General features: G+C 39.1%; 1 protein-coding gene across 1 annotated transcript in view; it reads left to right on the top strand.

The window, feature by feature from the left end:
- Positions 1-18,566: 18,566 nt before the first annotated feature.
- GJA3 (gap junction protein alpha 3) overlaps positions 18,567-26,555 on the top strand; it is a 34,968-nt gene continuing 26,979 nt past the window's right edge. Inside the window, exon 1 of the mRNA XM_027877610.1 lies at positions 18,567-18,727. The gene's annotated coding sequence lies outside the window, so the exon portion shown is untranslated. The remainder of the gene's footprint in view (positions 18,728-26,555) is intronic.

A 26,555-nucleotide genomic window follows, 5' to 3' on the forward strand; every position in this document is an offset into this window, starting at 1 on the left:
CATGGAGTATGATATTCCAGAGGGAAAAAGATATGCGACTACAACCAAGAATCACCTACCCAGCAAAACTGAGTTTAATCCTTCAGGGGAAAAAATGGTCATTCAATGAAATAGAGGACTTTCAAGTATTCCTGAGGAAAAGACCAGAACTGAATATAAAATTTTACTTTCAAATACAAGACTCAAGTGAAACATGGAAGAGGTAAACAGGAAAGAGAAATTGTAAGAGACTTATTAAGGTTGAACTGTTTACATTCCTGCAGGGAAAGATGATATTTGTGACCCATGAGTCCTCTGTCAGTATTAGGACAGTGGGAGGGAAAAAAATTACATGCATGTGTAGATAGATAGATAGCACAGGGTGAGTTGAAGATGAAGGGGTGATACTTGGAAAATAAAATTAAGGGGTGAGAGAGGATTACACTGGGAGAAGGAAAAAGGGAGAAGTAGAATGGGGTAAATTATCTCACATGAAACAGACAAGAAAAGGCTTTTACAGTGGAGGGGAAATGGGGGAAGGTGAGAGGGAATGAGTGAATCTTATTCTCATAGGAGTTGACTTAAGGAGGGAATAACATACACAATGGGGTATGGAAATCTATCTTACCCTACAGGAAAATAAGGGGGGAAGGGGACAAAAGAGCAGGGGGTTGATAGAGGGGAGGGCAGATTGGGGGAGGGGACAATCAAAAGCAAACACTTCTGAGGAAGGACAGGGTCAAAAAACGGAATAGAATAAATTGGGGGGTAGGATAGGATGAAGGGAAATATACTAAGTTTTTCACAACATGAATACTGTGGAAGTGTTTTGCATGACTACACATCTATAACCTGTATTGAGATGCTTGCCTTTTCGATGAGGGTGGGGAGGGAGGAAGGGAGAAAATTTGTAACCCAAAGTTTTGAAAACACATGTTAAAAATAAAAAATCAAAAACTAAAAAAATTTTAAAAGAGAAAATGAAGGATAAAAAATGAAATTGTTTCATCTAATAATAGCTCTGGAAATGAAATATTTCTAGAATGCAATATTTTTCTGAATCCCAGCTGAAACATACTGAAAATTACTTTTAGGTTAAACACAAAAAATTTTGTCTTCTGAATTACAGTGAAAATAGTGTTTCCTTAAATATATATCAATATCCCTCCTCACAAGTCCTGCAATGATGACTCCTCATGACTCATAAGGTGGAGATAATCTTGGGATCTTGAAGGTTCTACTAGGCTCTGCCAGATCCTACCAACAGAGGAAGGCTTTGAGCATTCACCCAGCAATGGACTGTATGTATGTCTGTCATTCGACAGATAAATCCAAGAGGCAGTTCACCTAAAGATCAACAAGTAGATAATGAAGTTTTTGGCCACAAAACTTCACAAAGATTGTCTTAAAACATCATGATAGATTACAATCTGCATTGATGTAAAGAGTCAATGAAATCACATATCCTCTAAAAATATTACGGGCTACCCTGAAAACTTACTACGACACTATTCATAATAAAGCAGAATTCAAAATAAAGCTGGTTCATTTTGGACATTGAACCAAGAAGGTTTGGTTACTAAATTACTTAAAGAACTTCATTAAAAGGCAATTCCAATTGGACCTTTTGTGGCATCACAAGCTTTCTTAAATTGCCAGAAGAAATACTCACCCCTCTCTTTTCTTTAACCACAAAGCTCCCAGACTTGGAGGATAATCACTCCTTCTGGTGTCCAGTTGCTACTACCTTTTCTTTCTAAACCTTCACCTCAGACATTTTCCCTTCTCTCAAAACACATGAAAGAAGTGGTGTAAGAACTTACAATTCAACAAAAACTGCTGGAAAAATTGAAAGCAGTCTGGCAGAAAAGTATAGAACAGTACCTCACGCTGAAAGCCAAGATAAGTTCCAAAGGGATACATGACTTACACATTAAGGATGACATCATCATAAGTGAATTAGAGTAACAAGGAAGAAATTAACCTTTCAAATCTATAGATAAGGGAAGAGTTCATGAGTTCCAAACAAGGAAGGAATAGAAAGGATTGCAGAAGGTAAAATGAACAACTTTGATTACACAAAATTAAAAAGGTTTTGTACAAACATAACCAATGGAGCTAAAATCAGAAGGGAAATAAGTAACTGGGAAAATATCTGTAGCAAGTTTCTGTGACAGGGATTAATTTCAAAGATCTATAAATAACTGGTTCAAATCTATAAAAATAAGACCCATTCCCTAACTGATCAAAGGATATGAACAGAAAATTTTCTGAGGAAGAAATCCAAGCCATCAATAACCATATGAAAAAATGCTTCCAATCACTACTAACTGGAGAAGAGCATAGCAAAACAACTCAGTTCACACTCATCAGACTAGCGAAACTGACAATAAAGGAAAATGACAAATATTGGAGGGAAAACAGCACTGTCGGTAGAGCTGAAAATGGAGCCCAATTGCATGTGGGCTGTCTATCCATTATTTCTCACCCTCATTACATGACCAATCCACTTTTTCAAGCCATACATCTCTTTAATAAATCCTTTACACACATCTCTCTACCGCCTTTTGGATGACCCACAAGTTTCATTCTTCAGAGACTGTGAAGTTACATGACTACCAGCCATCTATTATCACTGGAAGAACGTTGATGTTAAAAAAAAAAAATGAGCTTTTGTTTCAGGGAGAAAATCTTGGAGAGGACAAAAACACTACACATGTTTCATGCAATATTCAACACCAGAGGGTGCTCCGACAAAAGCTCCCCGAGCTTTTGTCAGACTCAGAACTGGCTGTTGCTCCGTCCCTCTGTGGCTCTGCTCCCTTCGAGAAGGGGGTAGGGGGTGGAGGGAAGAGGGGGTGTTCGAATTCTCAAATCAGTTTAGGGGGCTTGTCTGCATCCTCTAATCAAATCTCACAGCTCATTTATCCACACCCTCTTAGATTCCCATCCCTCTTTTCATTTCATTTAAGGTTACTTACAAGGACATTGTATAAAGGTTTTAATCAGAATGATCAAACCAAAATGAAGCAAATTAATATTGATATGCCCAGAATGTATGTTCCCAGATCGTGTTGCTTCTAGGTCTGCTTCAAGCCTTCAGTTGGCAAAAAGGGCAAAAGCCCCCAAGTTTGGTTCCCTTTGGCTTCCAGACAAAAAAGAGAAAAGAGTTTTGATTCAAGTCTTTGCTCTAACAACACTACCAGTTTGTGCCGGCTTTAGATTGATGCCAAGTAAAAGCTTAAAACATCCTGGAGATTTCTCCCTATGATAACAGGGGTTAAGCAAATAGGGATACCAGGAATTGGTTTAATTTTTGTTTTTGTATTTCCAAAACTTAGCACAGTTTCTAGCATGCAGTAAGCAATTAGCAAATGCTTGTTGATTGATTGAAGATGTAGAGGGATTTTGAGATGTGGAGTAGCAAGTCACAACAGATGGTCTCAGTTTCCTCATCAAAGTCAGAGGCAAATCCTCTAGAGAGGCTCTAGAGCCCCATATATATCCCTCTCTTTCTCTCTCAGGGAATTTTATATATGAGGTTTAAGAAGAAAGGTTTGGAACAGCAGCTGCAGGGAATATAGTAAGAGGTCAATTAGGGAGGAATAAAGGGATTGGAAACTATTATGTGACTTGGGAAAAGATTGTTGCTGACAGAGTGGTTACAGAATGGACAAGTACATATTTGAGTTGGGCTTTAAGTATTAGATAAGTAGGAGCCCAAAAAGTAAAGAGAGGGAAAGGGAGCTTTCCAGGAATACAGAAGAGCTCAGAATTAGGGTTAGAGGTGTGCAGGTTACAAAATACGAGAAATTTAGAACACAGAGAGTAATTCAGGGTAGCTGAAGTATAGAGTGTGTCTAAGATGGTAATACGAGACATTGACCATTTCCTGTGGCATCGAAGAACACGGTGCCTTCATGACCAATTAGTTCTGTCCAAACAAGCAAGTTGTGAACTAAATTGGCTTTCTCAATTAACAGTAATTGAATTTAAGTTATTGAGATGACTCAGCTCCTGGAATATTTCCAAGTGGAAGAGATGAGACCTTTGTTTTATATGTCAGAAAGGATTTTATGTCCATACTACTCACCAAGCTTGGTGCTTTTACTGAAAAGGATAGAATACAGTGTGGAATGTCTATAATCTTGTCTACAGAAGTGAGGAATGGATTCTCTGAAGGTCCCTCCCTGCTATGTGAGTGATTATATTTGTGATGTAACTTTATTTTAATTACATAAAAATATTTTATAATATCTTTAAAAAGGATGAAGTCCCTGCTGCAATGAGAATGAAGTTGTTGGTAGGGTTGTATAACTTGCTCAAGTAGTATTCAATAGCACAGTAGGAGAAGTAGAGAAAATGGATGGTGGAGGTAGTCTAGGGCTGATTATCAGCAGGGTGTGAATAGGGCAAGCTTCAAGGTAGAGAACCATATAAAGCTGAACTGGTCAACTACAGGGTCAAGGAGATATCTAAAAGTATGGTAACAACAGAAACGTCAATGATTGCAGAAAGCTTTGTAAAAGGAGAAGACAGAGGAAGAACAAGACCAGGTAAGGGTAGAGCAAACCTGAATAAAGAAGAGTTCAGAGAGAAATGGGAGGGAAAACGTTTTTTCCTAGAAAGATGGTAACTCAAAGAAACAAATTTGTCCCTCATAGATATAATTAAGACTTAATAGAAAACAATTAATCAATGGTATATAGTCAATGGCATCAGCACTGGTTGATGAGTTTGTTGAGAACACTATGAAAGTTCACCCCCTCTTTCCAGGATCATATCCTTATCACTAATCAATGTGCCTCCATCAGCACTGAGCAGTTGAGATGCACCAGAGTTTTTTTGGCCCATAAATAGGCTTCAGAGCATCATGGAAACACTTCATATTATTGTTTTCCTAGTAAAACTGAATCTCATATGCCTTCTTACTGAAACAAGTATCCTATATCTCTCTAAGCTTCACTTGTACTTTACTTTTGATGGAGTTAAACACTGCCTTCTTAGAGATGGACAAATTGTCCTGCTGGTAAACCCTGTGGAGGTCTCATTTTTTCATTTAACAGCTTCTAAATTTTCCCATCATTTTCATCCAACTAATACCGATGTTTGCGAGTACTCTGGCCTAAATGAGTAAATGCAGTGCTTTACACCCAACCTCTGAAGGTTTCCCACTCATTTTCTACTGTTGCTATGTGTTGTCTCAGTTGCCTTGGAGCCACTTTTGCTGAATACAAATGTTTAGCTTGGAGAAGATAAGTCTATGATCGATCCAGTACACTACACCACACACTGCCTTTGTTACTCTTATATCCTGTCTCTCTTCTTCTTACAACAACTTAATCTATTAAATGCCAGCACTTCCTGCAAGGGTGCAACCATGATGTATTGTTGTGTTTAGGTAAATGGAAGACAGTGTTAGTGATGAGAAGGTCATGAGACCCAAAAGTCTTCAGTAGTAAGTGACCAGCTACTGCTGTTTCCATCTCCATTCCTCCCAAGGACTCCCTGCGATGTCTGATAGTTTTTGCATACTGTGATATTAAAGTCATCCAGAATTACAAGCTTGTCCTCTTTCAGCACATTGATGATGAGGGTCTTCAAGTCTTCATAACATGTTTCTCTGACCTCATCAGGGTTCGTTACAGTGGGAGCATACACACTGATGATGGTGGCATGGCACTTTCTGCAAGTGGAAATCACATTGTCATGAGCCTCTGTTTGGGAGATATACAAGCCTGCCAACTAGATTAGATCTGATTGTGAAATCTTCACTAGCTTCATGGCATTCCTCATCACAGTGGCCACTCCAGAAAAATGTGTATCCAGCTCTAACTTCAGTAAACTGGCCTTCATTTGCCAGCCTTGTTCCACTCAAGGCTGCTATCTGGATTCAACACCTGCTGAGTTCTCTCACAACAAAAGCTGTTTGTCTTTCAGGTCTGCTGGATTTTGTGTTGTCCCAAAATGAGGAATTAATTCCTAGAGAAGTGACAATAACCTCAGAGGAAAGCAACTACAGAATTTGTGGGTATTTTTTATTACAAAGATATAAATACTGAGACAATAAAAACAATCGCACAGAGGTTATAAACATTTCCCCTTCAATATCTGGAAGTACACTTTCCCCTATGCCACTTCAGTGTCTTTGAAAAGTTGACTCAAACTTAATGCAATTTCTACATAGCATTCACCCCACTATGTTCATTTCCAAATGTAACATAGCCACTAGATAATTCGTCATCTGAGCTGCTGCTAGGCCCCTCAGGTCATTCCACAGAGCCTTTACACCAGCCACAAACCCTGACACAAACTTCACTCCTAGACTCTGGTTGTTGATCATTCTGACCTTTCCCCATTCACAGGACCATAGTTACCCCAATATTACTTCACCTAAAAAAAGCAGAACAGCACAAAAACAAAGGGGCAAAGAATGGAGCCCCATACTGATGGGTCATATATCTCAAATGGGAAGGACTTAAGACCTCTCCCTTTATATCACTGTCTGTCTGAACTGAACAGCAGCTAAAAGGAAAAAAATCAGAGCAAAGCAAAGCCCCACCCCAACCCCATATACTTTGTTATACAGAAGGGAAGGAAAGCTAGACATAATATGACATGTACTCTAAATTTGGAGTGAGTAGATGTCAAAGAGTTCAAAGAAAGGACAGAGAAGATACTGTGGTTTTAAATTTTTTAGGGGAAATCAATCCAAGAAGGATGAGAAATTCTCAAGAATTAAATTCTGATTACTCAAACACAATTAATTATGAATAGAATAAAGAAAGGAACTAGCTAGAGAAACTAATGTATATGCACATATCAAACAACTTAGACTTTTAAGGACAAAGGCAGGAAACTGAGGATAAATCTATGAATGGATTAATAGATTAGTAAGAATAATGTCAGAAGTCCTAATGCCCAGAATGAGCTGGAGTGATGAGGATAACAAAAATGTGCCTTTTAGCTAAGTTGGAAGCAAATGAAGGATTAGAAAAAAGACAGGACTGTTTTGGAGGGGTAGATAATAAACAATGGGGAGAAGGCAAAATTATTTAATTTGTGTTTTCTCTTCCAAAAAGAATGATCTGGGAAATAATAAAATAAAAATGGTCAACAGGGAGTTGAATCTCAAGATAACTGAAGAGATGGTAAAAGTCTATTTAGTTGGCCTCAGAAAATCCAAGTAACCAGGCTTTTATCATAGGGTACTAATAAAAACAAATGGACTTAAACAGAAATAATTCTGAAGAGAATTCCTCTATCTAGTTACTACTTCCAGGGTTCTAGAGTAACCCTGTGGGTGGCTATCCTCCTAACAGCAGTTCACAAGCCCCCACTGGTGTGCTTCCCCTTAATAATCAAGCAACAGACTCAGTTCTTTAGCAGAGACCAAACAGCAAAAGAAAGCATTTTCCCAAAATCAAGGGTATAGTATTCAACAAATATACCCAAAGTCTATGGAGAAACAAGTGGTCCTGAACTTAAAGTACAATGGAAGTGAGGTTCACATGTAAGGAAAACACATGGCTAAGGTAACTCATAACTCTATAACTGTAGGACCTCAGTATCTTTTTTTTTCCTTTAGGGGGTTATCGCAAAGTTTCCCTTCATGGCCTGGCTTCAGTGATAGACAAGTTGCTCTGCTGCTCATCTGGACTGGCTCCTTGCAGGGCATAGCATCTCAGATAGATGAGCCCATCTGTTGATGATAAGGGTCTCCTCACTGGGAATGGCTGCTTCTGTGCCCGACTAAGCAGATCACTTAGTCACAGGGAAGCTGCTGCCAAGCCAGACTGGCCAAGTTATTTGGCCACTGGGTTTCTGTTGCCAGACAGGGCTGGATCAGGAAGGGTGCTCTGCCTCTGGGAAGTTGCGGCTAGACCACACTGGGCAGACTCCTATTCCAAAGGCCAGCAGCTGCTAGACTGGACCAGGAAGATCTCTCATATAATGGGCTCTTCTCCAAGTGTGGTATTTAAATCTACTTGACTCTCTGGGCTCACTTTTTGCTGGATCAAAGGGTATATACAATTCAATAACTTTGGGGGCATAGTTCCAAATTGATTTCTAGAATGAAGGCCCAAATTTTTAATAGCAATATTCTACCAGTGTTCTTTGTTTGTGAGACATGGAAAACAACAGTCACTAAAAATGAGCATCACACAGAGGGTGCTGGAGAGGTGCATAGTAGGTGTGAGCAGGCTGGAACATATCACCAAAGAGGAACTCATCAATAGGCATCTATGGCTTATACTATACACTGGGGAATATAAAAATGAAAAATGGCGCCCAGTTCCTGCCCTCAGGGAGCACACATTCTAAACATGTACACTAACAAGTATAACACAAAATAAAGTGTGACTGAAGCAAAGAAGGGGTAGCTAGGTAGCAAGACCAGGGTTCAAATTCAGCCTCAGATACTTACTAGTTATGTGATCTTGGGCAAGTCATTTAACCCTGTTTCCTCAGTTTCCTCAACTGCCAAATGAGCTAGAGAAGAAAATGGTAAACTACTCCAGTATCTTTGCCAAGAAAACTCCAAATGGGGTCACAAAGAATTGGACACAACTGAACAAGAAAAGAAGCAAAGAAGAAAGCTAGAAAAAAGGCCTTGAGAAAAATAAGGAGGGAAAGATAGTCCATTCTACAGTGCCCTTTAGAACTTCCACTCTATAATTAACATACTCTCCTATCATTGAACTTTCTAAATAGCATTTCTTCTGCCTCTTCATGTTGTCTCCTATATTAAACTGTGAATTCCTTGAAGAGTAGGGAGTGTTTTGTTTTTATTTTTGCCTTTTTTTATCCCCATTGCTTAGCACAGTGCTTGCCACATAGGGCCTTCATAAATTCTAGTTGATTGGTTGATCTGGTTTTCACCATCATACCTTTTGCAAATCTCTTCATTGGAGGCCATTCCCCTCCCAATCCCCCAAATTCAGGGTCAGGAAGAGGGGCAGGCATACTTTTTTGTGATAGAACCAGGTTCCTGCCCTCCTACATCTCCCTACCCCTTTTCTCTGAAATAGGGATTCATTTTCTGTAAAAGGCAACAAAACTGTCCCTTGGACCTTTATTGACCTCCATCTCCTTTAAAAAAAAGGTCATAAAAAGTCCCACACACAGTGTTGGGACCCCTCTGACTTGGTGGAGGTCTAAAGATGACCCAAGTCATAATAACCCTGTTCTACTGACCACACTCATTTCTATCTAGAGCTGAGGAGGCAGTTCCACCTATAAAAATTAAGTACTACCACATCTTTGCTGCGTGTCCTTGCTGTGTTAGGGCAGAGTAAATCTCCTTTTGTTAACTGTTAGTGACTTAAAGAATGTCTCATTTCATCCTCAAACTGGACCTGAACTAAAAGGGTGCTGGTGTCAGGCCAACCCCTAATGCTTGCTCCTTACTTCCAAACCTATCATTATCAAATATTGACCTCTCCCAATTTAGTTACTAAGAATTCTTTCTGTCCTTGACATCCATCCCCCTCTATCATCCTTGCATACCTCAAAAATCATACCAATTATCTAACTATCTAGATTACCCCTCCAACAACCTATCCTTCGATCGCTCCTACTTTTTAAATTTACACTAAACCTACTGTTTGCCCTTTTTATGGCCTTGGGTTTGTGACCCAGTCCATTTCCTGTACAGAAGCTTTGTTTGCTTCTGTTACCAACCTTGATCATCAGTCTGCTACTTAAAAAAAGAAAAAGATCATTGATAGCTTTTATTTTTAACATTGCCTAGATTTCCTCCTGTAGGTTTCTCCTTCTCCCCTCCAAAGGGTCATCTTTTATAATAACAAATTTGAATTTTAAAAAGAAAGAAAAAAAGAGGAAGAGAAAAAAAAATCGCTAAAACTGATCAATACAATGAAAAGATGCAATGTCTTGTTCCTTCCTCCTGGCTCCTCAGGATATCACTGCTTCCCTGGCTACAAACCCAACCTCAATTTTAACTCCCAGATTCTGGAGGCTCTTGAAGTCCAAGGTCCAGAGACTAGTCTCCCATTTCCGAGAAAGGAAAAGGACAAATAGAATAGCTAAGAAGGCCCTGTAGCAGGAAAAGACAGGGGAGAAGGCATGGGAGTTGGAGCAAAGTTGTGGCCTCAGGGTGAATAAGTCACTATTTCCATTTCTCACTCTGAAATGTATGTTCAATATGGCATCATTATTAATTAATATCCCTTTTAAAATTTAATTTGCTAAACTTTTCCATGTCAGAAATTTATCTCAATGGTCTGCTATATTTTCATCATCAACTGGTTGATTCAAATGTTATTGATGAACTCCTTTAGTCTATTATACAGTTTGGACATGATACCAGAGCATTTTTTTTAAATAATATGTAAGTGAGAGGGAGAGAGCTGATTGTGACATCCCTGATCAGTTGATTTTCCTGTAGCCCAACTGATGAAATTATAGCAAAGATAAAAGGCAAGGTAAAAGAGAAAGGCAGAGGTGTCCCAGTGGATAGATTGGGGCTTGGAATCAGGAAGACCTGAGTTCAAATCCAGCCTCAGACATTTATTAGCTATGTGAATCTGAGCAAGTCACTTAACCCTGCTTGTCTCAGTTTTGTCATCTGTAAAATGAGCTCCAATATCTTTGCCAAGAAAACTCCAAATGGGATCACGAAGTCAGGCACAACTGAACAACAACAGAGAAAGGAAGGACTTAAATGAAGTATAAATAAATTTATTCTTTACTTTGTTCCCTCTTTTCAAGGTGTGAAGTTCTCTGAACAAAACCCATGGAATTAGCAGCTAGCTATTGGCAGGCCAAGGATCAACCATACCCCAGGAGTTCCTTCAAAAAGTGAGACACTCCCTAAGGATTCAATCAAGACAGAAGACAGTTCTGAGAAATGTGGCCTCCTGAAAGCAAGAAAAAAAGCTGATTATGAAAGAAAAATCTATCCTTTGAGAATCATTCTTCATGCCTTTGGGAGAAGAAAGAGATTTCTCTTTCCTCTTGCCCTCCTCCTCACCTCCTTTGGCCAAGTATCTTGAAGCAGAGATATTCACACCTAAGGGATGTAGAACTCCCATAGGTGTGAAAAACTCTACCCAGCAGTGTGGCCTTCAGGAGTTGAAAAGAGAATTCATTCTGGTAATTAGGAGTTGAAGCACTTCACCTAAGGGTCCTGACCAGCAGAGATGTTACACTCAGAGGTAGCAGCATGAGGACACTACAACACACTACAAAGGACATCAGGGCCCTACAGTGCCAGAAGTGTATTTCCTTGACCACATGGGTTCTTTAAGTTGTCTATCTACAAATATATTCTAAGAGAAAGTCCATTCTTCCCATAGACACTTTATATAAATGTAGGAGAGTGTGCTCTAGGTTTATGGGGAAGTTTTTTAAACTATATTTCTTATAATGTCATCTTAATAAATACTTTTGCTTTATCTAATTGTGCCTACTGGTTGACTATTAAAGGTAAGCACACAGTTGGGGGCTTGTGGTCTACAGTTAGAGTAGAGAGCCACAGAATACCTTAAACCTAGGAGTAGCCAATCCGTGGAAATCCAAACTCCAAGTGTGAGTTGGGGGAAGAAACTTTCTAAGGATTCAAGTACACCCAGAGGGAATGCTACAGAAGCAAATTGGTGACCTAGTAGGTGAGCCAATTATGATCAACAACCTCATAGTTAGAAAGTTTCTTCAAAAATAAAGAAGCAGAAAATGTACTAACAACTTGGTTTGTGAAATCCACGAAGTTGACATTTTTACCTTATTCATGTCCCTAAGTGATCAATAAAACTCTTGGTTTGTTTGCAACTTCAGGTCTTGTGGGAGAACTTATAATTAACAAAAATTGAACTCTTACTTGTGCTTATCTACTGCATCATCTTTGATTTTAAGATAATTATTTCTGTGATTGACACATATCAGATAGATATTGATAATTTTAAAAAACTGATTTACTGAGGGGGCAGAGACAAGATGATGGAGTAAAAGCAGTGACTTGCTTGAGCTCTTCCCCAAACCCCTCCAAATATCTGTAAAAATTGCTCTAAACAAATTCGAGAGCAGCAGAACCCACAAAAAGAAAGAGTGAAACAAATTTCTAGCCCAAGACAACCTGGATGGTTGATGGAAAAGGTCTGTTGTGCTGGGCTAGGAGAGGAGTGTAGTTCAGCGTGGGTCGCGCAGGCAAAGACCTGGCCTCAGCGAACCTGGACCAGGCCTCAGGGGATTGAATCAAGGGGAGCTGTGGCGGTTTCCAAACTTCTCAACCCACAAACACCAAAGACAACTTAGAAGGTGAGTAGGAAAGGTCTGTCGCACCTTGGTGAGAGAGGAACTTGGTCTGGCCCTAGTCCCAGTGCAGATCTGGGATGGCAACTGTTTCTGGAGCTATTGGCCCACAGACAGAGGGAGGGATTGAGTGGCTGATCAGAGGGGGAGTGCAGGGATCTCTTTGCTGAGGCAAGATTCTCTTGGTTTGCCAGTGCTTGGATCTGGGTTGCAGTCCTAGGTGGTGGTCCTGGGGCTAGGAGGAGCACTGGCGTGGTGGAGCTTGTGGTGGGGGTAGAGAGGCAATCTTCCTCATAGTTCCAAGGCAGAAAAGAGTGCTTATGGTCACTCATAGACCAGAGCACAGGCCAGGAAAGGAGTAAACACCTCACCTTTGATCATACTACTTTGGAAGAACTGAAAACTTATAGGTCCCTAGAAGTATCTCTGAAAACAGTTGCACAAACCCCCTGAAGCTTGGGACAATACATTCTCCACACTAGAAGCAGACCCCTACCTTAACAAAGAGTTTAATAGACAAGTAAGTGGCTAGGGACATGAGCAAACATTGCAAAAAAAGTCAGACCATAGAATCTTTCTTTGGTGACAAAGAAGATCAAAACATACAACCGGAAGAAGAAAACAAAATCAAAGCTCCTACATCCAAAGCCTCCAAGAAAAATATGAATCAGTCCCAAGCCATGGAAGAGCTCAAAAATGATTTTGAGAAGCAAGTAAGAGAAGTAGAGGAAAAACTGGGAAGAGAAATAAGAGTGATGCAAGAAAATCATGAAAAACAAGTCAACAGCTTGCTAAAAGAGACCCAAAAAAATACTGAAGAAAATAACACCTTAAAAATAGCCTAACCCAAATGGCAAAAGAGGTCCAAAAAGCCAATGAAGAGCAGAATGCGTTAAAAAGCAGAATTGGCCAAATGGAAAAGGAAGTCCAAAAGCTCACTGAAAAAAATACTTCCTTAAAAATTAGAATGGAGGGGCACCTAGGTGGCGCAGTGGATAGAGCACCGGCCCTGAAGTCAGGAGTACCTGAGTTCAAATCTGGCCTCAGACCAAACACCTGACACTTACTAGCTGTGTGACCCTGGGCAAGTCACTTAACCTCAACTGCCTAAGCAAAAAAAAAAAAAAACTAGAAAGGAGCAAATGGAAGCTAATGACTTCATGAGAAATCAAGAAACTATAAAACAAAACCAAAAGAATGAAAAAATAGAAGACAATGTGAAAAATCTCATTGGAAAAACAACTGACCTGGAAAACAGATCCAGGAGAGATAATTTAAAAAGGTTGGACTACTTGAAAGCCATGATTAAAAATAGAGCCTTCCATAGGTTACCAAGGAAAACTGCCTTGATATTCTAGAACCAGGGGGTAAAATAGAAATGGAAAGAATCCACCAATCACCTCCTGAAAGAGATCCTCAAAGAAAAACTCTTAGGAATATTATAGCCAAATTCCAAAGTTCCCAGGTCAAGGAGAAAATATTCCAAGCAGCCAGAAAGAAACAATTCAAGTATTGTGGAAACACAATCAGGATAACACAAAATTTAGCTGCTCCTACATTAAAGGGACTCAGGGCTTGGAACATGATATTCTGGAGGACAAAGGTACTAGGATTATAACCAAGAATCACTTATCCAACAAAATTGAGTATAACCCTTCAAGGGAAAAAAAATGAACATTCAGTAAAATAGAGAACTTTCAAGCATTCTTGATGAAAAGACCAGAGCTGAATAGAAAATTTGACTTTCAAATACAAGATTCAAGAGAAGCATGAAGAGGTAAACAGGAAAGAGAAATCATAAGGAACTTATTAAAGTTGAACTATTTACATTTCTACATGGAAAGATGACATTTGTAACTCATGAGATCTTTCTCAGTCTTAGGGTAGTTGAAGGTAATACATATAGACAGAGGGCACAGTGTGAGTTGAATATGAAGGGATGATATCTAAAAAATAAAATAAAGGGGTGAGAGAGTATTGTACTGGGAGAATGAGAAAGGGAGAGGTAGAATGGGGTAAATTATCTCACATAAAAGAAGGAAGAAAAAGCTTTTACTGTGGAGGGGAAGAGGGGAGAGGTGAGAAGGAATGAATGAATCTTACTCTCATCAGGTTTGACTTAAGAAGGGAATATCATACACACTCAATTGGGTATGGAAATCTATCTTACCCTACAGGAAAATAGGGGGGAAGGGGATAAGAAAAGAGGGGTTATAGAAGGGTGAACAGATTGGAGGAGGGGGTAATCAGAAGCAAACACTTTTGAGGAGGGACAGGGTCAAAAGAGAGAATAGAATAAATGGGGGGTGGGATAGGATAAAGGGAAATATAGTTCATTTTTCATAACATGGCTATTATGGAAGTGCTTTGCATGACTACACATGTATAATCTGTATCGAGTTGCTGTCTTCTCAATGAGGGTAGGTAGGCAAGGAAGAAGGGAGAGAATTTGGAACCCAAAGTTTTAAAAACAAAGGTTAAAAATTGTTTTTACATGCAACTGGGAAATAAGATATATAGGCAATGGGGTATAGAAATCTATCCTGCCCTACAAGAAAATAGAAGGGGAAGGGGATAAGGGAAGGGTGGTGGTAATAGAAGGGAGGGCAGATCGGGGAAAAGGTATGCAGAATGCATGCTGTCTTTGGGGTGCGGGGAGGGAAGAGATGGGGAGAAAATTTGGAACTCAAAATCTTGTGGAAGTGAATGTTGAAAACTAAAAATAAATTCATTAAATTTTTAAAAAGAAAGAAAAGAAAAGAAAAGAAACTGATTTACTTCCTTTCCTTTTACCTGCTTTTTGGTAGGATTTTGTAATTTGAATTGAGTAGTATCGAAGTGTACATTTTGTACTTTGACCTCAGTCATAATACCAGCTTTGTTGAAACCTGAAGATTGTTCTGGTTTCATCTATGACTGAAAAGCTTTTGAGATGATCCAGCTGTGAAACTGTCGGTTCAATATTAGCCAGCTATTCATATTGTTAGTGCTGCTTTGACATTTTTCTTCTGCAATTCTGTGTCTTTCTCTTTTGTTTCTCCAGTTATTTCATAACTAAAATTTTGCTACAGCTCTCACACAAATAAAACACAAAATATTATTTACTTTAAAACATGAAATTCACTTTTTTATTTTTATAAATTATGAGGTTTTTTTTATAAAAACAAACATGTTGAGTGGGAAGGGAAGTTAGTTACTAGCAAAGAAGGTCCTTGTCAACAATGGGCCATCTGGTAGCTTCTTAGTTTAATCATTCTTGCTAATTAGGTAATAATCTCAGTTGTTTCTACCTGGTGAAAGAGTGAAAGAATACTTATGTTATAGTGTCTTCTCCATCGAGGGGTATTAATCACTTGTTGAGATAAAAAAAAAACAACTTTGTAAGAGTAGGTTCTCTGGGAGTTATTGGGGAAGTGATTGTATCTTTTAAGGGTATTAATAAAATATTTAATTAAAAAGACCATATGTTAAACTAAACGTCCCTACTCTGGGGCAAAGTCTGCTTGCCCTACCCTGATTATGGCTCTGCTCACCAGAAAGCCAACTTTCAGCAAGAAATCCAAAGAGTATAACAGGGGTTCCAAAAGGAAGACAAGATGGAAAATTTTTCTCAAATTTTTTTTTTCTACAATCCTTGACCTCAAAGAGCTTTTATTCTGTTTGTCATTCAGCTAGCTAATGGAGTGTTAAAACTAGAGCAGAGGTCTTCTTAGTGACAGCTCAGTGCTCTTTCCCTTTGACCTGGTTGCCTCTATTCTACTCTGAATGTAGCATCAAAAATGGTGAGCTATATGAAGAATCAGCTGGGAGCAGTGAACCTATAGCATTCTGGCTGCATTGTCTAAGTTCCATACATCAGAAACTGTCAAGATCATCACAGAAAGAGTTTCTGTATTTCAGTCATGCCAAAATACAAAATAATTCCTGCCCACATTATCTTTCTTCTTAATTTAATTTTTTAAATTTTAAACTATTTATCCAAATTGTTTCTTCAAGATATTATTGAAGAAGTAGATGGACTGAAAAGACCACTAGATTTGGAGTCGGACCAGCATTCAAATCTCATCTGTGCTAATACATTAACCTTACCTGGATTACCTCATGCAAGACAGGATAACGTAATAATCCCAGCCCAGACACCATGCGAAAAGATGACAGCATGGTATGAGGGAGGGAGAGTGGAGAGGAGCACAGGACAGAGTCCAGAGGCCTGGGTTCTAATCACAGCTCTGCCACTAATTTGTTGGGTGGTTTGGGACAAGTAAAATAATCTCTTAAAGTTTCTTCTGGTTGTAAAATGACTGTGATCAATTGAGATAATATATATGAAGAGTTTTGTGGACTTTAAGGCATTTTATAAACATAAAAGTTACTGTTATTATTTTTTATGATACAGACAGACCTGTTCAAGGGAAGATATGTATTACATCATCAAACGAAGTTTAAAACTTTTGAGGCAAGGTCTCAAACCAATCTATCTACAAGAAACATTGAGAAAGAGAACCAGCCTTGGCTTAGAGTAGACCCTTTGGGGGCTTCTTCAGAGTCTAGGATCCTGGTGAATTAGAAAAGTATAAAGTCTAGTTAAAACAAAGTGAAAAACAAGAGAATGCCAAGTGCATTCTGATATGGATGTTTAATAACCTGGCCCTGAAGTGTGAACAAAGTCTATTTAGAAATAGTTCAGAACACCCATTAGGATGATTCAGGAGAGGAAAAGCAGATAGCTGGGAGAAAGAAAAACAAAAACTGGAGAAAAAAAACCCACTGGATTCACACTCTTAACTAGTCCCCTACACCAAATTAAACCTTGGAACTGCTCTCCTCCCCAAATGCCACCTGCCTTTTCAAATACATGAATACATGTTGCTTCCTTCGGTTTCTTTTTTCCTTCAAGACTTCCCTTGATGTTTATTTGATCCTGATTTCCCCCCCCTAACCTGGATCAACCTGAAATTAGTTATCTACATGTGAGTAATTTTACATCACCTCGTGCCCTGTGTTCCATTTTCTCATATATCTTGCATGAAAATAAACAGGTTTAAAAAAATTCATATGCCTATCCTGCTAAATTAAGTGTGTTTGATGGGAACCAGGCATGGCTGTCGCTATTTATAGCTTCTTTGGAGTCTCTTTCCCCTGGGACAGCAAACTCGGGCGAGGGTCAGGCTTATAGAGGAGCGTTTCCCCTTGGCATTCACCGGGTGGCGCAACTCCTCAACCAGAGTAAAAGCGTCGGGGGCCAATTATGCTTTTATGGGTTGGTTTGGCGAGGTTAAATGGGGACTTGACTACTGCAAACTCTCCTGGACCAACACTCCCACCTTTGGCTTTCAGAGGGTGTGAGTGCGTCCCTAGGTTACTTGATGCGGGTGGGGCAGATGCTTTACTGCCCTTGCGGCAGGCCACCCCCTCCTCCCTGTCCCCGTGCGCTTTTCCCGCCGGGGGTGTCGTTCTCTAGCTCTCCAAGTTTGGAGAGAGCCACTTATGAGCGCAGGGTGCTGTGTCCCCTCAAGCAGCCCTCGGGCTCTGTTCTCGGGACAGATGACCAAGGAAGCTTGGATTTGTGCTGACCACACTTAAGAAAAATACAGGGAGATTAAAGAAACGGAGGGATAGTGCGGAGTTCTCACCGGGCAGCCAGCGGCCACATTAGGGCAGCTGAGCCGGGCACCGAGCCCTGTGCGCACGTGTGGAAGGGGCCGAAAGAGACCCCACAAGGGAAATGGACGCCGAGTGCAGTTATAAATACATGTGGGGACACATGGATATGGAGAAGGGTAGGGCGGGGGCGGCGGCCAGGGGGATGAGGCTCTGGCAAGAATGCACGGTGGAAGCCAGGCGCCAGCCGGGGCTAAGTGTGGGTGTATTACGAGGCTACAGCTAGTGTTCCACTCACACACTCACCTCTGCCCCTGGTGGGACACACTCTAGAGAAGCTGAGCTGCGAGACAGAAGTTTGCCCATAGTCCCGCGCCAACTGTGGGCACTGCGGGGTCGCTTCCTGGGCTGGGGGTGGGGAACAGCCCCCCACTTTTCCCGAGAAAGCTCCATGGGCCAAAGGGTAGGGAGAGAGGTGTCCCTGCTGAGGCGCAGAACTCACAAAGAAGCTAAGCAGGCCGTGCGCCCCTCTGACCTCCCCCCACCCGGGCCGCCTCCACCAAAGTGATGAGTTTTGGAAGTGGCAGGGGCGTGGCATTGGCCGGCCGGGGCTACTCGCTTGGTGGGGGCAGCCATGCCCGGTCACGCATTAGAATAGCGGAGATGGCCGAGGAGGAGGAGAAGCCGGCTTCTCCTGGCTTGAGGCTCGAACGTTAAGTTTGCATGAAAGAAAAGAAAAAGAAATATTAAAAGAAAAAAAAAACATTCCAGCCTCGCCTTAGCCTGGCTTCTTGTTCGAGTGCCCTTAGCCCCCCTGGGCTGAGGAGAGGGGGCAGCGAGCTTCAGGTTGGCCAGCCGCGGTCCGAGCTGTTGGGTAAGCGTAGGCAGAGTGGAGGGGTTGAACTAGGGGGTCGAGATGGGCGAGCAGCTCAGGAGGGGCAGGGCCGACCTAGGCCCTCTCTGAGGCCACAGTGTGGGGCGGAAAGTCTGACTCGCCAGCTATGTAGAGGAGAGTGCTATAGGCCTCTCGGGCAAAAGGTGCGCTTTGATATGCCAAGCGCTTCCGCTCCACAGCCTAAACAGGCTCCAGCTGGCTGGGATAAAGACCCTTTGGGATAACTGAGACTCGTAAAATGTTTCCAGTTTGGTTCCTGGACCTCTAACTGCCTTGGCAAAATCTTTGGGAAGAGTTGGGTTCTTGAGGAACTTTCTGGGGATAGGAATTGGAATTGACCTTCTGCAACCTGAGTGTAGAATTTTCTTCCCAACTGAATAACTGTTTTACAGAATAGTTTGACTGAAAGTTGTGCTTTAAGTGGGTTTTTTTTTTAAAGTGAGCACTAGAAATTAAATAGGATACCAAGGATTATTTAAATAGTTTGATGAAAAGCAGTTTTCTTCCAGCAACAAGTGATGGAGTACAACTCTTTGCGGGTAGCTAGGTTTGCATTGCTCAATGACAGATTGTACTAGGGTTATTTAGAAATTATTCTGGGTATGGGGGCGGTGAGAAGGGGAGGAGGAGAGGAAGGAAAGAAGGAAAGAAGGAAGGAAGGAAGGAAGGAAAACGTTAACAGGCTATAGTTTTAGTTAAAATGATATGGCTAAAGGTTTAATAGTCCTTATGATGTTTAGGTGCCTGTAGCTTATCAAAAAAAATAGCAATACTTTTAATATATTTATATTCCAGAGAAATCTTTTTCATTTTTCGAGAGCATCTGGGCATGAAATTGCTGTAAATACAGTTTTGCTTTCCTACTCTTTTCTACTGTAGTGGGCATAACTTAACCCTAGAACGCCATGACTAAGCTTGTGAACATTTATAATAATAGGTAATATTTATAAAGCACTTTAAAGTTTGCAATGCGATTTACAAATATTATTTCATTCTCACAACAACCCTGGGAGGTAAGTGTTATTATTACCCCCATTTTACAGAGGAAGAAACTGAGGCAGACAAAAGTTAAGTAACTTTCCCAAGGTCACATGGCTAGAAAGTGTCTGAGGCCCTGTTTGAACTGAGGGCTTCCTAAAGTCCAATGCTCTATCTACTCTACCACTTAGCTACTCTTTAACACAATTTTATAAAGACGGGTGAAGTTTTTACTTTATCAGTCAAACCAAAGTGTGCAGTCTATGATTTTTAACATATATACAAAAACAGCTGACATCAGCTTATAACCCTGGAATTAAAATTCCCTTCTAGCCTATGGATTTAGTGTAGTGACAATATATCAATCGCACTAGGAAAAGTATTCGCAAAACAAACATATATTCCTGAACAGTATAAAAGAAAGAAAGGGAGATTTAGTTGTATTGTCAGTGTCTTTTGACTAAACATCAGCTAATTTGTCACTTTTCCCTCAGTCCAGAAGTTTGGTTCCTTTTGAGATAAGTATCTAGGAAGGGTACATGACCTTGGAATGTAGAGTGATTGACAAAACCATTTTATTACTATGGGAAATTAGTTTTATATTGAATAGTAGTACCTATTCATTTTCTTAAATAACTTTCACAATATATTTGTAATTCATGTAACAGTTTGTACAGTGTCTTGAATGTAAGAGGTGTTCCATAAAGATTTGTTTGAATTAAGTTGTAATGATGAATCGAATTGAATGTGTAATACACACATATAGTCTTTCTATGTAGCTTTATAGCTGTGTGCATGTTGAAAATTTATATTTCTTAGATATGCCCATTACTTGAACTCAAAGAACAAATTTAATATTTAAATGCCGCCTGTAACTGCTTTCCATAAAGTGTGCTCACAAATAGGCGTAAGCCTTAATAACCAGTTACCTGTTACACAATCTCCTAAAAGTTCCCAAATCTAGGCTTCATGGATACAAACAAAGCAGGGATACAAAATTTTGTGGAAACTTCTATCTCTCCCAGGATGTTAAAGACATGGAGCTGAATTCAACTTGCTTTAAAACTGCCATCTTTTTTTTAATGTAAATTAGTATATATGGACATAGAGTGTGTGTATTTTTATGATTTTGGCTTGTTTTCATCACTTTAGTACTCTGTGCTTGTTATTAGATAGAAAAGGATCCATGTTATTAGATAGAAAATGCAGTTTTAGACTTATTCTTGAAGTTGTGAAAAAAATCTTCATTACATAGATTAGAACTATAGTTAGGTTCTTATTAGGGTAGATGATGAATCCCTCTGAAATGGTCACACTGCATATTTCCATTGGGCTGGAACCAGTTAGCACATTTTGTATAATTATAACTTCAAATAATGTGAATTCAAATACATGCAACCAATTCAGGAGGTATCTTATTCATCCTCATTGAGGACCTAGTTGTATATCACTTTTCCTTCATCTTCAAAAGCATAATATGAGAAGAAATGGCAACAATTTCTATAGTTTTGCACCTACCATTGTCTTAATCATAATCCAAAGAAATAGAGAAAATCACCATACTTTAATATGTTGCTAAATATCCTGATTCTGATTACCTACAACTTTTTTATCTGTTTACAGAGTTCCAAATAACTTTTTTTAAGTGCTAAGTTCTATTATTCTGTGAGAGATTACATAGATCATTATGTTAGATCAAGAGTAGATTTCAGGAGGTCTGTGAACTTGGAAGAGAAAAATACTATGTCTTTATTGCAATATATTAAGTTCCCTTTTAATCCTATATATTTTAATAATAATAGCTAACATTTAAATTGCACATTAAAGCTTGCAAAGCACTTTACAAATATCACATTTGATCTTCACAACCATGTGAGGTAAGATTATTATCCCCATCAGATGAGAAAACTGAGGCTGAGATCATTAAGTGACTTGCCCAGGGTCACCCAGCTAGAAAGTGTCTAAAGCCAGATTTGAATTTAGGTCTTCTGTCTCCAAGTCTAGAGTTCTCTCTACTGTGCACCTCTTTTATACATTTAAAAATATTATTCTGAGAAAGGATCCATAGATGTCATCAGACTGCCAAAGGGTCCCCCACACACATGTAGAACCACTGTTTAGATTATTATGAGAAATGTTAATTTTTTGGTTGACATACTTTTTTTTAGTAATATTTGGGTTGTAAAAGTTTCAGAGATTTTGTGTGTGTGTGTGATTGCTATCTCAAGACCTAAAGAGCATAAATCTGAACCTAGGAATCTTCCAAAGGAAATCTTCTTTGTATATAATTTATATTATGTACAAATCGGAATTTTCTTCTCAGATAGTACTAGTGCTGACCATTTACTGAAGCTTAACATTTTCTCTCTTGGTACATAGTGATCTGAAGCAACAATAAACAGAAATTGTGCTTAAAATGTTCTGTATCTAAACCCCTGAAGAGGTTAGTATAAACCTCTGTGTTTCTGATCAACCATTTTCTAACAATGAAAATATTTCCTACACAAGACAGCGATTTTCACTTTCTCAAATCGACATAGTCTGAATAATGTACTTCAGCTGCAGCTTTCCCACTAATCCATGTCACCTTTTTTTTTCCTAGTGGACATTGAATGAAATTCCTTGAAAACATTTAATGTAGCTTCTGAATTAAAAGGCAAGTGTGCCTTTTATTTGGCCAGGACATTTCATAAGAAAGATATTTCAATCATATTTTCAGACCATATGATTTGCTCCCTAGCTATTCAGAGAATAAATCTCATTCTTGCTTCAGCTTCTATGGAAGTCTACTTAGTTTATTATCTGCTGGGTGGCATTTTTATAGTTCTCTAATTCATTCATCATTGTTTCATCTTTTCACAAAATAAAGCGATGCTAGGCTGTATTTTTGGAGGCAGCTAAGTAGTGCAGTGGATAGAGCACTGGGCTCAGAATCAGACTCATCTTCATGATTTCAAATTCAACCTCGGATACTTACTTAGCTTTGTGACCCAGGGCAAATCACTTAACCCTGTTTGTCTCAGTTTCCTCATCTATAAAATGAGCTGGAAAAGAAAATAGCAAACCACTCCAGTATCTCTGCCAAGAAAACCCCAAATGGGGTCACAGAGTCAGACACAACTCAACACAGGCTCTATTTTAAGTTAAGGTCAAAAACAAAATTCTCTTCTGTTTGATTATTAAAAATTTGAACATTTGTTTTGAAATTAAGCTAGGGGAATATGGTACATTTTTTATATCTAAAAGGAAGTATTTAGATAAGCAAAAAATTCTAATGGCCCACTTGGAGCTTTTAATGCAGCCCCACTAGCTGTGATTCTAGAAAGTTTTAGCTTTAGGTAATAATTTGCAGAACTGCTAGGAAGAATTATTTCACTGATGAGGATGTTAATATTTTATGTTCATGGTAGAGGGAACTTTTGGAATAAGGTTAAGTTGGTGAGGCCAGAGAAAGGAACACTGGCTTTTGAATCAGAGGATCTGGGTTCAAATTTCACCTAACCAGGTGATTTAAGGCAAGTCCTTTGATATCAGTTTTCTCATTTGTAAGATGGGAGAGTTGAGCTAGATGGACTTGGAGGTATCTTCCACTTCTAGATCTATGGTTCTAGCAATATTTCTAATTCCTATCAAGACTATTTTCTTGTCAACTGAATGCAAATTAGAACATCTATTAATTTTTAAATTTAACTTTAATATTTTAATTATAGATGTGATTTAATGCCAATTTTGGAAGGAAATTCCTAATCTGTAGTAGCACTTTCAAGAGATGATATGAGTAGGACAAAGTTCTGACATTGAATAAAAATATGCCTAGAAACACATTGACCAGATTTGGTTCTTTGTCTGTTTCTCTCGTCACAGTCTCAAGTGCCACTTTTAAAAGCTGTTATTTATAAACTAATGCAACATTAATTTATTTTGCTTGACAAAATATAATTACCCTAATCAAGAATTTAAATTTCAACAAAACTAAAGAGAAAGAAAAATGTGAAAATGATTGTTTGGAATACTAGAAATCAGTATTTTGTAATTGACAAGATAAAAAGTCTCAAATATACTTAGCTTGGCCAAATGAAGACTTAGAGGATATGCTGACCATCTATAAATATCTGAAAGGTCAAACCGCCAAAGTGGGAAAGGAATTACTTAGGGTGTAAACTAGAAGTTATGGAAGTAATGGGATATTTTTCTAAGAAAAAAGTCTTAGTGTTCTTCAAGGATTTTTTTTTCCTGGCGGAGACCTTAGCAAATCTTGACATCCATTAATAAAGGATAATTAAAGTATGGAAAAGAGAAAGAAATACATTTACAATTCTATTAAATGTATGGGGTGTGAGAGAGAAAATAAGGCAAGTATGCTGTGTCTCCTTGCTACAATATTAGCTTACTGAATCATCTCCCAAGGGAAGTGGTGCAAACCCATAGTTTGAGTAATTTAAAATTAGCATCAGGAAAACACTGATAATATGCCATTTGAGTTAATTGTGCACTGGGAAAGAAGATAACCTATTTTGTAATTTGTGTTTGTTTCTTAAAATAGTTGTAGCAGTATATTGAAAACCTGCATTATTTTAAACAATCCCAGGGAGTTTTTTTTTAATACAATAATAATTGAAGCTAAGCATAATACTATTGGATGAGGGACAGACTGCTACAATACTAGAAAACACTTTCATCATAAAGTGCCACTTATTTCCCAAGCATATGTAAAACTGATTGTGCTTGGCGGTTTACTACTCTTCATCCCAAAACCATCATAAATTGCCACCTCCTCCATGAAGCCTCCCCTGATGTCTCTCAGCTAAAAGTTTCCTGGACCTCCTCAAATATTCTTTTGTCTTTTTTTCCTTTTTTTCTCCACTCCTCAAAATCCCTCTGTATTATCTCCTGTTTTCTTTTCCTTTTTACAATTTCTGAGAATAAAGTGGTCCTTCCCCTGCCAAGACCAGTCCCACTACTTTATGCTATCCCTTGCCATCTTTTCTAGCATTTTGTACCTCCAATAATTTCCTTTATCTCTTTCATCTTCAGTTTCCCCTTATTGACCAGCTCTTTCTGTGCTGTCTATAAACAAACCTGCCCCCATCCTTAAAAAAAAATTCTCTCTTCCTCTCATGCTACCATCCCTGAAATTAAGAAGATCTACATTCAAACCCCACCCCTGACACTTTGTAGCTCTGTAACCATGGGAAAGTTACATAAATTTTCCAAGCCTCAGTTTCCTCATCTGTGAAATAGGGTTAGTGATAGCTGTACTATCTATCTTACAGGGTTGTTGGGAGGCATAAATAAAATAATTTAAAGCACTTTGTTACTTCTGAAGCACTACATAGATTTCATTATTATCCTAAATGTCATTTATTAATATTGTTAATTTTAATATTATCCTATTAATATTATTATCCTATATTACTTCTTTTGACATACAAAAAAAGTCACCTAGACTCATTGCCTCCCACTTACTTGCCCTTGCTGATGGCCTTTGCAATTTGACTTTCCACTCTACAACTCAACTGGAATTGCTTTGTCCAGAGTTGCAAGCCATCTCTTAACTGCTAAACCCAGTGGCATTTTCTCAGTTCTTATCATGCTTGACCTCTTAACAACTTTTGACACTGTTAGCCACCCTCTCCTCTGGATACTTTCTCTGCCCTTGGCATGTGTGACGCTGCTGTGCCCCAGTGTTCCAGCCACCTGTCTCACTGCTCCTTCTCAGTCTTCTTTACTGGATTATCTTCTATCTCCAGCCTCCTAAGTATGGGCGGCCCCTAAAATTGTCCAGAGGCATCTTCTCTCTCTTGCCATTGCTCTCTTGGTGATCTCATCTGCTTCCATGTGTTTAACTACATCTCTTTGTAAGTGATTCCTAAGCCTAGCTCACTAATCTCTATAATGAACTCCCACGTCACCAGACGTCTTCTGGATATTTCCGTATGCCTGTCCTTTTACCATCCTAAATGCAACGGGTCAAAAATGGATCTCATTTTCCAACTCCCCTCCCCAAATTATCATCATCCAAACCTTCCTATTTCTGATGAGGCTACCACAATACTTTCAGTAGCCTAGGTCAGTAGCCTCAGGGTTGTACCTGCCTCTCTTTTCCCTTATCTCTCCTATCCAATCAGTTGCAAAGTCTCAGTGATTCTACTTCTACAACATACTTTGCCGGTAAAGCTGTATTCCTTCTCCTTCTCCTCCTTCCCCTGAGTCTCTTATAAGAGTGAGGTAATGGTTTTGCTCCCCAGTCTGAACTGTATTTAATTTCCAAATGTGAAAGAACTTGGATTTATTATCTGAGTATCTCCTTCAGTGCCTAGTATAGTGTCCTTTAAATCAATGCCCTCTTCCTGGAATTGGGACCTAACATGTTCATTGAATTAAATTGAATTGTTATATGTCCTCCTTGTCAGTATGGCCATATATATAGATAATATCTAGTAAGTTATATATTCTGTCTTCAAAGGACAGAAAGTAAGTGGTAGAAGACACTAAATCTTCTCAAAGGTCAAAGGCACATTTTCACTTTCACGTTGTTCTTTGGAATTTAAGCTTTTTTCCATTTCTACTGTACAACCTTGACTCATAAATGATCTTAGGTAAGTATTTAAAGCCTGTCTTTCATCTAGCTTTTCAGTCTATAGGGCTGATTCCAGGGTGGGCATCAGTAACTTCTCCTTCTCTCCCTATCCCCCTAAATATACATGATCAAAAGCTAAGTCTCTCTAAGGCTAAGAATAAACAGTTATCTCCATTTCTTTTTGTCCTTTCAATTCCCATCATGCTTCCCAGCAAAAAGAACCTGAAAGGAGGGTGCTACTGACCTCTG

The sequence above is a fragment of the Vombatus ursinus genome, unplaced genomic scaffold (genome assembly GCF_900497805.2).
Source record: "Vombatus ursinus unplaced genomic scaffold, bare-nosed wombat genome assembly UNPS02014813.1, whole genome shotgun sequence".
Taxonomy (NCBI): Eukaryota; Metazoa; Chordata; class Mammalia; order Diprotodontia; family Vombatidae; genus Vombatus; species Vombatus ursinus.